The sequence below is a fragment of the Lampetra planeri genome, chromosome 62, assembly GCF_965212315.1.
Source record: "Lampetra planeri chromosome 62, kcLamPlan1.2.h2, whole genome shotgun sequence".
Lineage (NCBI taxonomy): Eukaryota > Metazoa > Chordata > Hyperoartia > Petromyzontiformes > Petromyzontidae > Lampetra > Lampetra planeri.
The window spans coordinates 3,053,782-3,068,724 of record NC_136168.1 but is presented as its reverse complement, the minus strand read 5'-3'; the positions used below and the strand labels follow the sequence as shown (position 1 = coordinate 3,068,724).

Below are 14,943 nucleotides of genomic sequence, written 5' to 3'. Positions count from 1 at the left end.
AAAATTTTGCTCGTCTTGCAAAACACTCGCAGACCAAGTTACTCGCAATCCAAGATTTTACTGTACATACATCATTCCCATTGACCTACATTTTACTCTCGGCCAGAAGTCCCACGAATGCGTTGGGGCCGCTGCTGGAATCTTCTTAATCTGTGTGGCTCTTTCCTCGTTCCTCTGCTTTCATCACATCCACTGTCATCGTATCTTGTTTCACCGCATCCATCTCTCTCACCGTCTGTCCAACTCTCCGCCATTTGCCGTGCGCCAGTGGCATCTCCATATCCCCCTCTAGTCTGTGTGTCTCTGTGTGAGTGTGTGTGTCTCTGCGCGAGTCTGCCGATCTCTAACCCCCATAACTTTTCCAATGATGTGTTTTTTTTTGTCTCTTCTCAATGCGTGCCAATACCATCAAAGTTTAGTCTCCCTAACCTCCACGAGCTGTATAATGTTGTGGGTGCTCAGTGCATCTTCATAACTTCCATTTGATCGCAGTCGGGTGAAATGCGTTTAAAATGAGGCGTAGAATTATACGCTGACCCGATGCGATTCGATGAATTGTCGCAATTCAGGGTTCCGATTTGTACCGTCTTGGCTTGCTTCTTCCGTCTCCTGTGTTCCATCCTGTTTTGCTCTCATTATTTTCAGTAGCCAACAGGCAACATTCGCTTGCAATTAGCATGTCATTTTTTTTATAAATTTCGAATAACCGGCTCTTATGGAAACGATTTTTACACGTGTATCCTGAGTACGAGAATCATTGAATCATTACACGAATCGTTCTAAACCACAAGCAAAAGCAAGCACTTGCGTCGCAAGACTTACGGAGATGCCTTCAAGCCAATAATTTCATTTGGCAGCAAATTCAAGTTTACAGTGTATTTTTGTTTAACCCAGTAGTGAGAACTGAAAGAGGCCCGGGTGAGTCTCATTCACAAGAGTTTTCTGGGACATTGGTCTGCCCGTCTCTCCCGAGCGTACGGCAAGTATGTAAAAATGACACGTCCAAGTTTAAGTCTGTGAGCCGTGCGACCCGAGTTTGATTGCCGCTCACGGTCAACACCAGTAACGATTATATTATCTGAACTGGTCTGGGCCTCCCCTATGTCGACTCGGCCGAAAATCAGTACCTAGTGCAGTGTGTTAACATGGCCACTGGGAACACGAAGGCGGTTGGGCGTGGTGCTAGCCATCCGCACCCCCTCGCGTGCCGTTCCGGCCTTCAAAGGTGCTCGCTAACAGCCCTTGCCCCAACCGTCTGTTAAGGCTGTACGGGGGATCTTTGTCTTTGTTGCTAGATGTGAGGAGGAGTGGTGGCACAATCGTGCGCTGTGCCATCATTCGTGGCGATTGTCTGAACCCAGTTCTGTTGCCTTCTGTCGGTAAACCTGTCCCTAAATGAGTACCTGGTGTCATCTATAAAACACTGGGGAGACAAAGGCAGCCGGGCATGGTGCTGGCCACACCATCCCCTCGTGCGCCGTGCTTGCCTTCCTAAGAGCTCCGCTAACAGCACTTGCCCCAACAACCTGTGCTGGACGAGTCCGGCAATCGCGGAATGTGCCCAATGTGCCCCGGCAGGATCGCATTGGCTGGCGCAAGGAGGCGTCTCACCTGCTGGTGTTCGCCACCGACGCAGCCTCGCACCTGGCGCTGGACGGCCGGCTCGGTGGGGTCCTGCGGCCCCACGACGGGCACTGCCACCTCGACAACAATGGCAGCTACTCGTCCGCCGACAGCCTGGTGTGATACCCACGCTCACCGTTGGATTGTTTGCCAGCCAGCGGCGGTGCTTACGGTTGGACTGCGCCCGCCTTGTTCATTAGCGACTCACGGCTGGCCTGTGCCGGCCTAGTGCAGTACCCACACATTTGGACTGTGCCAACCTGATGCATTACACACTCACAGTCAGTCTGACTGTTTGTAGATTGAACTTCTTTTGCACCGTACGTAGCAAGTCGTGCTAATTGGAGGTGTGAAATCGGAGGTGCCAGCTTGGTGCAGTACCCAATCACGGTTGGCCTGTGCCAACCTGTTGCATTACCCCACTCAGTATTGGGGTGGTCCACTTGAAGATTTATCGTTTACTAATCTTGTGCTCTACCACACACACACACACACGGCTGGGCTGTCCCACAGCCTTGTGCCGTGCCCAGACACAGAGTTCGGACTGTCTGCTAATCTGGTGCCGTGTCTGCTCGCGGTTGGACTGTGTGTCGGCGTGGTTCATTAATGCTCCCAGTTGGCAGACCTGGGGTCAATTACAATTGTAGTTCGTAATGTGTTGCAATCAGGACGTAATTTCGGTTATAATATCACGTCGTAATAATGCTGCTCTAATTGTAATTATGGTTGACTGCAGGTCTGTTTTTACTGTCTGCCAGCCGGAGGCAGTGATGCATGCTCATTCACTTAAATATTCCTGCTGCATGAGTTTCACATGCTCCCGCATTTCTATATTTTTTCGTAAAATATTTTTTTCTGTGTAGGATTACCCCTCCCTGGGGTTCCTCGGTGAGAAGTTGGCCGAAAACAACATCAACTTAATTTTTGCCGTGACCACCCCAAATTTTGGTCTGTACAAGGTAAGGTCTGGGTACCTCTGGTCCGCGTGTTATTCTAATCTGCTCCCCTCCACGTGCCCTCTCTGCTTCAGTGATCAGTGCCACTTGTAGATACCACCACCACCACCTCTCCCCCCTATTATCTATTCCGTGCGTGGTCACTCCTCTGTGTACATGTTGGCAGGGTGCCGCAGTGGTAACGCATGTGCCCAACAGCAAGGAGGGCATGGGGTTCAATTCTCGACTCGGGCACCTTTCTGCGCGTAGTTTGTATGTTCTCTCTCTCTGCCCCATGTGTTCTGCTTTGGTTTCCTCTGAGTTCACCGTTTTTCTCCCATTGTTAATAATATGCCGCCTAACTGGTATTGACCATTCATCCCAATGCTGAAACATCACCCGCAAATGACTCAATTGGGATCACGCGCACAGCAGAAGCAACGTTGTCTGCCGTGCAAATTTGACAGGACCCTCTTGATAAAGAGTCGAGACTTGGCGAGGCAGGCAAGCTTTATAATGACAATACATTATTTCCTTGAAGAGCACATTGACATTTGCCTTCGAGTGGCTGCTCTCATGACTGACTCCCTGTCCACCCCAATGTCTTCAATGACATTTGTATTTCAATTCATCCCTCTTCTCATCTGCATCGTCAATCCCGACCAGCCTCCCTCTCATCGTTGCGTTCAGCTCTTTCCAATGGCCTGTCTCCCCCACTCCTGTGCAAAAGATTGAGATGTGGCCCGCATTGTTATTTTTAATCATGCTCTTTGGTTTTTTCGGTAAAGTCACGTAGTTGTAAAATTAAAATAAAACCACTAAATTAAATCACGACGTTTTGGAAGCAACACAAGCATCCGTCATCAGGTGTGACTGCTCCAGCAAAATTACTGTAGCGTATGAATGAAAAAACAAAGAATATGGATCCTTGCAGTCACAAAAACTTCAAATCTATAATTTTTAATCATAGTTGCTGAGCACAGTCTCAAAGGTCAGAAGGTCATTACAGATTTGTGAAGGTGGGCAGGGTAGACGCGGGAGCATATAAGCACAGTACAACAATGCTTAATGCCCACCAAGTAGCTCCGCAGCAGCCTCTTACGCACGGTTAAGCAAATTATTTGGCGATGCTGCGATGGCATTGGTGCACGAGCACAAATAACGCACGTAAATTCTACGCAATCGTCAGTAACACTGCTTCAAACGAAAAACAATTAAAGGACGACGTTTCAGGCAATTTCCTTTCTTGGTGTGCTCTGAAGGAGGGGCCATTGCCCAACACGTCGCCCACTGTATATATATTTGTTTATTTTTTATTAGGCATGGGTGGTCATCCGTCCAAAGCACGCCCAGGCTCGGTCCGTTTCATTTCCGAGATCCGAATAGACCTCCACACGCCCCGGTGTGACAAGGCCACAGGCAGCTGTCTTCATAAAGTCAGTCCTGGACTAAGTCCTCTTTGAACCTCTTTTGAGTTGTTCACGGTGGTGGGAGATGAGGCAGGTGTGTCGTGCCTTTCATTTCAACAGCAGCCCATGGTGTGGAGGGGCTTGTGTTTCCTGGGGTCGGGTTACATAAGACTGTGGGTGGGGGTATTATGGGTGTGGTAGGGGAGGGTGAAGGGCTTTCAGCATCATCCGCAGTAGCTTAGTTCTCCTCGTGCTAATGGATTATATTCGCGTGCGCGCCGTCGTTATATTAAAAGGGTGCAAATGAATGGCGTCGTTGTTGCGACCACGTTTTTCAAATCACGGCGAATGGATTACGGTTTAGGCTTCCAGATGGACCCACCACCACCACCACCGTGGCACGCCTAACCGAGGCCTTGCCAATACCCTAGATCTCCTGTTAAATAACAAATTGGAGCGCTACACGCTGCACGCGATTGATGATTGGCATGGGCATCCTACACGATGCAGAAATCGCCGGATTCATATGAACGGTTTCAATTGAATGGGAAAACGCGTGCGCAAACACGCAGGGGTTAAGAGTGACGGGTACGATCATATTGGGACAGGACAAGCAGATGATTCGAGACCCCAACCATCGCAACTCCTGGCTTTGACATACTCCTCAAAGACACTGCTGGTGTGACCATCAACGACATCGCAGCATCAACAGGCCGACGCGCACATCTCCTTCACGAATGGACAAGTCACAGTCAGTCGTGCGATTGTAGCCACACAGCCCAAACCACGGACCCATGTCGTAACACCATTGTCGTCTGCGCTCCTTCAACGGAGGAGGAGAAGGGGAGGTGGAATAGCAGAAATACCACACAAACTCTCTCCTGAAGCCCTCTCGTGGCTCGCAGACCTCGCTTGACATTGGCGTTTATCTCCTGGGCGCGTTGTTCATCATACGGAAGAACAGAATAGAGCTTCTTCTTGGTTCTTTCGGTAAAGTCACGTAGAAGGGAAATAATAAAATAATAAAAAGAAAACATAATAAAATAATTCTCACGACGTTTCGGCCACAACGCAAGCAGCCGCCCTCAGGTGAAGACCAGGTCTGTCGGGGAGACAGCGTCTGAATGAAACACCACCACGCTTGGAGCGTATATTTAAGCTGGGTTGGAAGGAGAAGAGCGCCTTGACAAAATAATTTGCATATCAAGAGGAATTTATCATATTTATGGGAAATGCAGATATGTGATTACACATATCTGCATTTCCCATAAACATGCTAAAATATACGCTCCAAGCATGGTGGTGTTTCATTCAGATGCTGTCTCTCCGACAGACCTGGTCTTCACCTGAGGACGGCTGCTTGCGTTGTGGCCGAAACGTCGTGAGAATTATTTTATTATGTTTTATTTTTATTATTTTATTACTTTCCTTCTACGTGACTTTACCGAAAGAACCAAGAAGATGAATTCCTGCAGTCACGAAAGCTTTAAATCGAAATTTAAAAGAATAGAGCTTGTACCGGTGTCGATGGATCCATTTGTAAAGGCTGCACTATGTGTGAATAGCTAACCACAGTGTTGTGTGTGTGTGTCTGTGCGTGCGTAGAACTACACGGAGCTTCTGCCGGGCGCTACAGTTGGGATCCTCGCAAACGACTCCAGCAATGTCATCGAGCTCATCGTATCCGCGTACAACGTGCGTACCACACCACTCGACACGCTTGTATGTTGAACTTTTTTCACACCGTACGTAGCCAACCATGTTTTTGGCAGGTGCGGGGCGAAGGACGACAAACTAAACGCAAGAATTCTAGATTTGAAGCTTTCGTGACTGCAAGGATTCATATTCTTAGGTTTTATCGGTAAAGTCACGTAGGTAAAAAAATTTAAATTAATAAAAGTTATTTATTTTTATTTTTTTTATTTTACTTTTATTAATTTTCATTTTTTACCTACGTGACTTTACCGAAAAAACCTAAGAATATAAACGCAAGAAGCAGTTCTAAAGATATGAGTTTTAAATCTAGATTTTAAAGTGGATAGCTCCCAGTCGCTTCCTAATATCGGAAGAAAGAGTGTTCCAGACGGCCGCAGAAGTGCATCTGAACTAAACTAAACTTTTTATTTTACCAGGTAATGCCCGCTGAGCTTTATAGCTCTTTTTTTCAGAAGTGATCTGGCCACAAATGATAGCTTAACAAAGTGGCTTATCACATGGAAATGTATAGCAGCCAAATACTCTAAACGCATGCTTTTACGTTTTGGAGGGAAAAATTTGAGGACCCGGAGAAAAATCCACGCGACCACGCGGAGAACGTACAAACTCCAAATATACGGGTGTTCGGGTTGTGATCGAACTCACGACCTTCTGCATAACGGGCGAGGTAGTTAAACGCGTGATGTGATGACCGTCTTTGTGTCGATTGGCTCGGCAAAAGCTGCCACTGCGAGGATGACCAGATTTTGCGCGATGGTTTACGCCACTTGACGATATCGGCGAGGTATCGTGGTTCATTTGTGGCAAGCGTTTTTGTTTCGGATGAGAGAGAGAGAGAGACCTCTGTGCCTGTGTGTGCGGCGTGCACGCGTTTGTTGCCGCTGGCCAACTGTGGCATGGAAAATGCGATTCCGAGCGAAAGTTGTCAGTGATTGTGCTCGTCATTAGCGGGAAATGGGAACGGTAATAGGGGTGACCTGGAGTTACGGACGTGCGCTTTCGTCGCATCCCTTCTTACGAGCGACTATGAATTGGGATTATTACAATTCATAGATGTTACATAGGGTAAAACACTTGACAATTAATCTTGATTCAAAGCTTTCGTGACGGCAGGAATCCATACTCTTTGGTTCTTTCGGTAAAGTCACGTAGGTCGAGATGAAATAATTAAATAATAATACATTTTCTACCTACGTGACTTTACCGAAAGAACCAATGACTACTTGGCAATGAATTGGAACACCTGGCTACCTGGAATTCGCACTTAGCTCGACTGTATTGGCCAATAAAAATTATTAAAATAAAAAAAATCCACAGTTTATCCAATGGAAGAAAATAATAAATACAATTAAATATTGTCCATAATATTTGCTTAGACTAATATATCTTCTTGGTTCTTTCGGTAAAGTCACGTAGAAGGAAAGTAATAAAATAATAAAAATAAAACATAATAAAATAATTATCACGACGTTTCGGCCACAACGCAAGCAGACGCTGTCGCCTCGACAGACCCGGTTTTCACCTGAGGACGGCTGCTTGCGTTGTGGTCGAAACATCATGAGAATTTTTTTATTATGTTTTATTTTTATTATTTTGTTACTTCCCTTCTACATGACTTTACCGAAAGAACCAAGAAGATGAATCCCTGCAGTCACGAAAGCTTTAAATCGAAATAGACTAATATACACAATCGATGATGTGTAATGAAATGCACTGCAACACATTGTATAGTGTAGTGTATAAAGTCTAAAATATGTGTGTTAGTGTGTAAGCGTGTATTAAATACACTCAATATATTAGTGGTGGGGGAAGGAGTGATGGAGGGGAGGGGTGGTAGGGAATGGAGGGGAGGGTTATGGGGGATGGAGGGGAGGGGTGGTGGGGAATGGAGGGGAGGGTTATGGGGGATGGAGGGGAGGGGTGGTGGGGAATGGAGGGGAGGGTTATGGGGGATGGAGGGGAGGGGTTGTGGGGGATGGAGGGGTGGGGGTGCTAGGGAATGGAAGGGTAGTGGGGAATGGAGGGGATGGGGAAGGGTAGGGGGATGGAGGGGCGGGGTTGTGGGGGATTGGGGAGACCGATGTACCCTCAACCACTCAACCAACCAACTCACCAGCACAGTAGACAACGCACAGTACTCTCCTGTTATTTTATTTTTAGTCCATACGGTAAAACACACGCGCACTACACACGGGCATATACAGACGGTTGCAATTTGTTTATCTGCCGCGTGCATTTTTCATGTTCCTTTCGCAGCTATCTGGACTCTTCACGCGACCAGACTTTTCGGCTTGACCTGACCGCAGCTGCTCCTGTTCTCTGTCCGGCCGCCCGAGTGTGTCACTGTAGAATTTCCGTGAACGCTTTGAGGGGGGCGTGGGGGGCGCGGGGTTTGTTACGCAGCAGTGCAGAGAATTATTGACCGGCGGATCTCAGCCCGCGTGGCCGCTGTGCAAGAACGTACTCATCGCATCTTCCCGAAGAGTGGGGGGGGGGGGCAGGGGGGGGGCGCCTTTGTTGCTAGCCGACTGGAAGGCGCGATGACCCCTCACCCCTTTGTGGACGGACGGGGAGACTTAAGGAAGTCTTGCGGGCTATGCGAGCTGTTGGATAAACAGCAGCCCCCTTCTACTGTGGACTGCCGCACCCACCCTGCTGTCAGCTGCTCGCTGCCTCGGTGTTTAAAAACAGCTGTTGCGTTGGATGTGGGAGGGGGGGGGTTGCTCTCCACGTCACGTTGTGGTCATCAAAACCCCATAACTTTAGAATCGCGTTCATATCCCCATCTTTTTTCATCTATGTTTTCTGAGCAAATGTTATTTTTTAAAAATGTAGTTTTTTTTGCTTCCAATTGTGCCAACTCTATTCCGAAGTCTGGCAAAGCAACTCATCTCGCCCGCCCATGTGTTAGGAGAATGGCCTGGATAAGCAATACCTGACGGAACTTATTTCCAAAGTGGTTTTTCAGACCTGCAAAGTGGGAAACGTTTCGCCACGTAGCGATAAAAAACAAACGGTATCATATGATATACTTGGGAGAGCAGATTTACATGGAGATGGAGCGATGGAATCAGTTCGCGTGCAGGTGCTAGGCTGATTATCACATTGCGGGATCGTGAGAAGTGTTGGCGTCTTGGGGGAGGCCTTCATCCAGCAGCAGATGGCTGATGATCATGATTATATGAGATAACACGAATCATCCTCTGAACTACTTTTGTGGTAATCTTTTTGACAAAAGATGCTACGTTACATAATGCCCTGGCAGCGTCGTACGCAAGCACGAATATTCCATACGTATTTATGTTGAAAAAATTCGTCAATAGCAAACTCAACTTTGACGAATATGTTGAAATCGATTTCCTTTATTCCCATCATTATTATGATTGCCGTCTGTCCCTGAAGTAAGACCACCTTCGACAGCTTGTGCCCCCCCCCCCCACCAGCAGTTATATCCCTGACTTGGCAAGGACCCTTCTTGAGACAACCCAATATTGCAGCTGCTTCGTGCCTCCAGGCGTCTCGTCAGCTGCCACTTCATAGGAAGCGGTGGATCGGCGGTAAACGCCGCCACCGCCACTCAGTCGGCCGCCCGATGTGCGCGATCGTTGGAAATTTTGGGCCGTGCCGTTATGCAGGAACGGCCAACGCACTCCGAAGTCAGTCGGCCCCGGGGGAGATGTTTGTTGTTGTGCGGAGGAGCGACAGTGTTGCCCTTGTGTGGTGCGCGGTGCCCCCTGTCTCCATGGTTCCTCCTGCGGAGTATATTTAGCCTCGGTTCTGGGGCTGCGGGAGAACGCGTGTAATCATAATAATACCGTAAAAAGAGTCGGCGGCACTGGTGTGTGTGTGTGAAAATATATATGTATATATATGCAGACAATCGAAGCGGTTAACTCGCTCGAAAACGTATTCGTCGACGATCGTATGCAATTTACAACCCAGAGCCGGTGGTGGAAATTCCTCATTCCTATGGCAGGGGGTAATTCACTTGACAAAATGTGACTTGTGTGTCATGGAGAGGTGATGGGGTCGGATAACGCCGGTTGGGATTTGAACTGGCAGCCGTTGTGATTGCGAAGTAACACGCTCCGACCACTGCACCTCTCTGTATCGCTGCATTGATCCAAGTGATTTTCTGCTCAAATGAGCATGGAGGTGGAGCTCATCCGTTGTTTACAGCCCTAAGACGGTGGTGGAAACTCCTCGTTTCTATGACGGGGGGCGAGTGATATCATAGCACGACCACTGTTGATGTCACCACAAAGTGGTATCTATTTTATCGACCCTACCGGGGTGATGGGCCGAGTCAAACCCCCTGTCAGGGATTTAAACTCGCAACATTCCAAGTGCAAAGCCGCTCACCTCAATAATATGTCGTGTTCATATCCCGGCGTCCATGAATAAAATCATATTGTTCTGTGCTTAGTTCGGCTTAAATTCCAGCCTCCTGAGAACTGAAAAAGTGGGTTGGAATGTCATGGAACAAACATCGCTGTGTACTGTTGCAGATGGGGAAGTTGCTGCCGCCTAGTGTGCATAACAGGGCATTCGAAGGGATCTCCAAAGTACAGTGGTACCCCGGCCATCGAACTTAATTCGTTCCCGAAGGACATTCGAAACACCGATTTTGTTCGAACACCGACTTCATTTTCCCCATAAGAATGAATGTAAATGACATTAATTGGTTCCAGACACAAGAAATATCTCATTATAAAGATTTTTTACACGAATTTACAGTAATTACATGCATAAAAGCATACAAAAAACAAGAAACACAATAAATAAATGGAATAAATATTTGGAATCAATGAAATAAATGAACATTGAACTTCACTCTACCTGTAGTAAGGATAGTTGATGGCTTGAGTGGAAGGTGGTGAGGAGGAGGAGGAGGTGGTAAACCTTTGTCTGGGCAAGCGTCATGCACGCTGCCCATACGCGTCTCAGCCGTACAGGTTCTTTCAAGTCGCGATTGGCCCTTCGACCTCCGAATTTCGTTCGGTTTCCGGGGAAAAAAATGTTCGGAAATATCGTTCGAACGCCGATCAGTTCGAGTTCTGGTGCGTTCGATCTCCGAGGTTCTACTGGAGTTCTGTGCATGAAAAAGAACAATACGCCTTACACTTTCTAGCAATAAAACAGGAGGGGTTAAGATGTTAAAAGACCAAATAGAAACCTTTTGCAAGGAACCAAGCTCGCATTAACCACACGTACTTGTGGTGGACAAGCAAACAAACATGCTCTGAAAATAATATCTGCGTTGTCTTTGAAACTGATTGGCCTACACCAGAGACAGCCTTCTTTAGGGCCTCGTCTCACTAGTGTCAGAGCAGAGAACGCCAAAAGGCGAACTCTTCCTCTCTTCACACAGGGCTTTGCGATTCATATTAGTTTATTTTGTGTTAGATCATTGCGTAGTGTACAATGTCACAATGTTTAACTGTAACCTTCCACCACCTGACAGAGCCAATGAAATAAAGTTGTTACGTGATGGGAAAATGTGCCAATTTACTTGGTTTTTCAGCAAAACCGGAGGCATGTCGCTTTTTTAACATTGCGTGTGGCTTTTAAAATCCCACTTTTCCTGAAAAACCAAATCGCTCGTAATATCTGCCCGTCACGTGGCAGCTTGACTTTGATTGGCTGTGTCGGCTGTCGCGGGAGGGTATTTGGTAAAAGTTTTTCATTGTAACCTACACGGTGATCTCACCCGAAAGACGGCGATATTTGTCATTCTCAATGTTTGGCCGTGAAAAGTCCACGCGTAAAACAGAAGTTAGGAATGGTGTCGGAATGAAAAAAACGTTCCATATGAGACCGAGAGCTCGAGGAGAGTAACATTTGGGGACGTGACAAAGAGGAAAACGGAACAGGGGCCATGTTTTAGAGCAAATGCTGCATGTGGTGCGGTGTGGTGTCAGACATCCATTCTTAGTTCCTTCTTCTTTCACCAGAGAAACCGCTGACTTGATTCACGCCGAGGATTAATTGTCTTGCCGTTTACTGCCGAGTAGCGTTACTTTCAGAGAGGTGAGCATGCGCGGAATAAATGGCAGTCCAACGATCAGCCAGTCGTGGGGTTCGAGATTTGAAGTTTTCGTGACTGCAAGGATTCGATAAAGTCACGTAGGTAATAAATAAATGAATAAACAACTAAATAAAACCACGACGTTTTGGAGGCAGCTTGTGTTTCCTCCGAAACGTTGTGATTAAATTTAGTTGTTTATTTATTTATTTATACCTACGTGACTTTACCGAAAAAAACAGAGTACTGCTGTGTGGTGGTGTCATGGTTTGCCCAACTCGCAATTCGACGAATCGTCACCAGTCAGGGCGGCGATTCCTTTGAAAATTTGGTTCTTCTTTTTTTCAACATTTTACTGAATCTAGTGGTCCCTTATTGGCTAGAGGGGGGTTATTTTAACACACTGCGTACACCATATTCAAATCGAAAAAACATAAATGCTCGCACACGAGATGTGACACTCGTTTCGTTAGCCTGGGAATCGGTAATAATCGGTGTCAGTCGATGCATCTGTACACCCAGGGGTGCCGCGGTGGCTAGGAGATGTTAACTCCCTCGCCTGGTATGCAGGAGGTCGTGTGTTCGATCCCGACCCTGTGACGCCTGTTGTACATTTGGAGTTTACATATTCTCCCTGTCGTCGCTTGGATTTTTCTCCCGGTCCTTCGGCTTTTCCTTCCAACATTCAGGATTGACATCACGCGTTTAGACTAATTTTTGGCTGCTATAAATTTCCACATGATAAGCCACTTCGTTGAGCTGTGGATTGTTGTCAGGTCGCTTTAGAAAAAGAGCTGCAGTCACACCTCGGTATACGACTGCTTTGGAATACGTCGAATTTGGTACACGTCGTGTTTTGACGAGAGAAAAATGTCTTGGGATACGACGTCTTGCTTGGGATACGACGTCTTGCTTGGGATACGACGCGCTTGCTAGACCTTGTATGGGTCGTGATGAGTCACCGCGTACCCGCGTAGACCCCGTTCACGACTGAACAAAGCGCCACTCCTCAGTCTGCCTGTACAGTAGATCTCGTTCAGTGCACAACCCTTAATTTATTCATGCATTTTAATTTATGTATGCATTTTAGTAATAAGTAGTGTCTAAATTATTTTATACAACCCCATTAATGTATAATATGTCACATAAAATATCATTTCTTATATTCTGGAACGGATTATTTCCTTTCCCTTTATTTCTTATGGGAAAAATTAGTTTGGTATACGTCATTTTCGGTATAAGTCCTACCTTCTGGAACGAATTAACGACTTATACCGAGGTACCACTGTATATTGCTCAGTGGGCCTTACCTGGTAAAATACATAAAAAAATCGTTAAAAAAAATACCGTTGAGAGATCATTCGGTAACTTTAATAACCACGTGTTTTTTCTTCTGTCTAGCCAAAGTTTTCACCTTGAAACGGGTTCAGACAGAAGCATATTTTTAGACGTTTCACTGTAAAACGACACCCGAGTCCAATTGCCGACCAACATACAGGAGGCTGACTTCATAGGAACGGATGGCATGTGTTGGCTGAAGGAGACTTCAAGCATTTGTAACATTTCCCGTTGCTCCGGATCTCTGTGAAGAATGTGATTTCACACGCAAGTCATGACTCTTGTTACGGAGAGTTTGGGCTCCCCGTTGTGACGATCTGTGGGTTCGTGTTAAGCCACGGTCCTCGTCCTGCCGCTCTTCAACGGGGTATTCTTTACACACGAGTAATGTCGATTATATTTCATACGTGAAATGTTAAACTGTAAAAAGAAACTAAATTAACTATGTCAAGCAATAGTATATGAACTATTTATAAAAAAGTTTTTATATTTTGTTATACCTTTTCAGGTATGTCAAAAAAATAGTATATGAACTATTTATAAAAACTATAAATATTTTTCGATTTAAAGCTTTCGTTACTGCAGGGATCCATATTCTTGGTTCTTTCGGTAAAGTCACGTAGAAGGGAAAACAATAAAATAATGAAAATAAAACAATACAATTTTCACGACGTTTCGATTGCAACACAAGCAATCATCATCAGGTGTGAAAAACCACAGCAGCTTATTTTAATTGTTTTCCCTTCTACGTGACTTTACCGAAAGATCCAAGAATATGGATATTTTGTTTTACTTTTTCGGGTAAGGCCACTGAGCTACGTAGCTCTTTTTCAGAAGCGACCTAGCCATCACAATTGGTAGCTCAACGAAGTGGCTTGTCACGTGGACATTCAAAGCAGTCAAATACTCTAAATGCACGTTTCTAAATGTGAAGGGAAAAACCGGAGGACCCGGAGAAAAATCCACTTGACTACGTGGAGGTAGAGAGAGAGAGAGACACGCAAACTTGAAATATACAGCAACAGGCATCGGGGTTGGCATCGAACCTACGACCTCCTGCATACCAGGCGAGGGAGATAACATCTCCTAGCCACCGCGACATGTTAATGCACTGTTAATGAGCTCAATAAATTTTCCAAAGGAAACAAAAACATGAAAAACGTTGTAAATAAAACTGCATTTAGAAAAAGCACGTATCGTGACTTCCAGATCTTGACTCGTTTAACTTAAGTCGATGGCTCGGCAGGTTGGGTGAGAGACGGCAAATTCCCGGACGGAGAGAGCCGGTATAACGGCGGTCACCTGCGCACGACGTGAGGTTGCACCGTGGTGGGGTGAGAGGGGAAGGGGGGGGTTGGCCTTCGCTCGGCCTCTGCAAACTCTGCGAAACCGCTTCGTCGGTTCGCGCCTTCCTCCGCGTGCGCTGATTCACTCCGACCTGGAACAGGATATACGGGGGTTGTGGCGTGTAGACTGGCGAGGAATGACGATCCCCCATCATTTCACCAGATGCTTCCGATGACTAAAACGTCCTTCGATGTTAGCGAGCGCATTCGCAGGCAGGCGCAAGCGCGCGTGCGGGGGACCTCGCTGGGGAGATGGGGAAGGGCCGAGCGATGCCAAAAGCACATGGTGCTCATGACTGTTCTGGAACTTTGCTACGCAAATTACACACTCCCAATGAAGCTATAGGCGCTCGCTCAACGGGGGAGACACCTACACCGTATAACGTCACCAAGCATGAGCCAGAAGTGTGTGATGGTATATCTCTGTTTTTGGCTTCAAAAACAGAGATACGGCACATCCCTGCAATGTTTCTCTCCTGCCACTGCTGGCGGAAGGACCTCCATCTCGAGCGCTGCTCTACAGAGCCGTATTCGAGGATAGTTTGATTGAA

General features: G+C 46.6%; 1 pseudogene across 1 annotated transcript in view; it reads left to right on the top strand.

The window, feature by feature from the left end:
* Positions 1-14,943, top strand: part of LOC144736684 (integrin beta-5-like) — a 38,168-nt pseudogene that overhangs the window by 7,914 nt on the left and 15,311 nt on the right. The window contains exons 6-8 of the transcript XR_013588798.1: positions 1,579-1,740; positions 2,487-2,582; positions 5,573-5,662. The product of XR_013588798.1 is annotated as an integrin beta-5-like (transcript). The remainder of the gene's footprint in view (positions 1-1,578; positions 1,741-2,486; positions 2,583-5,572; positions 5,663-14,943) is intronic.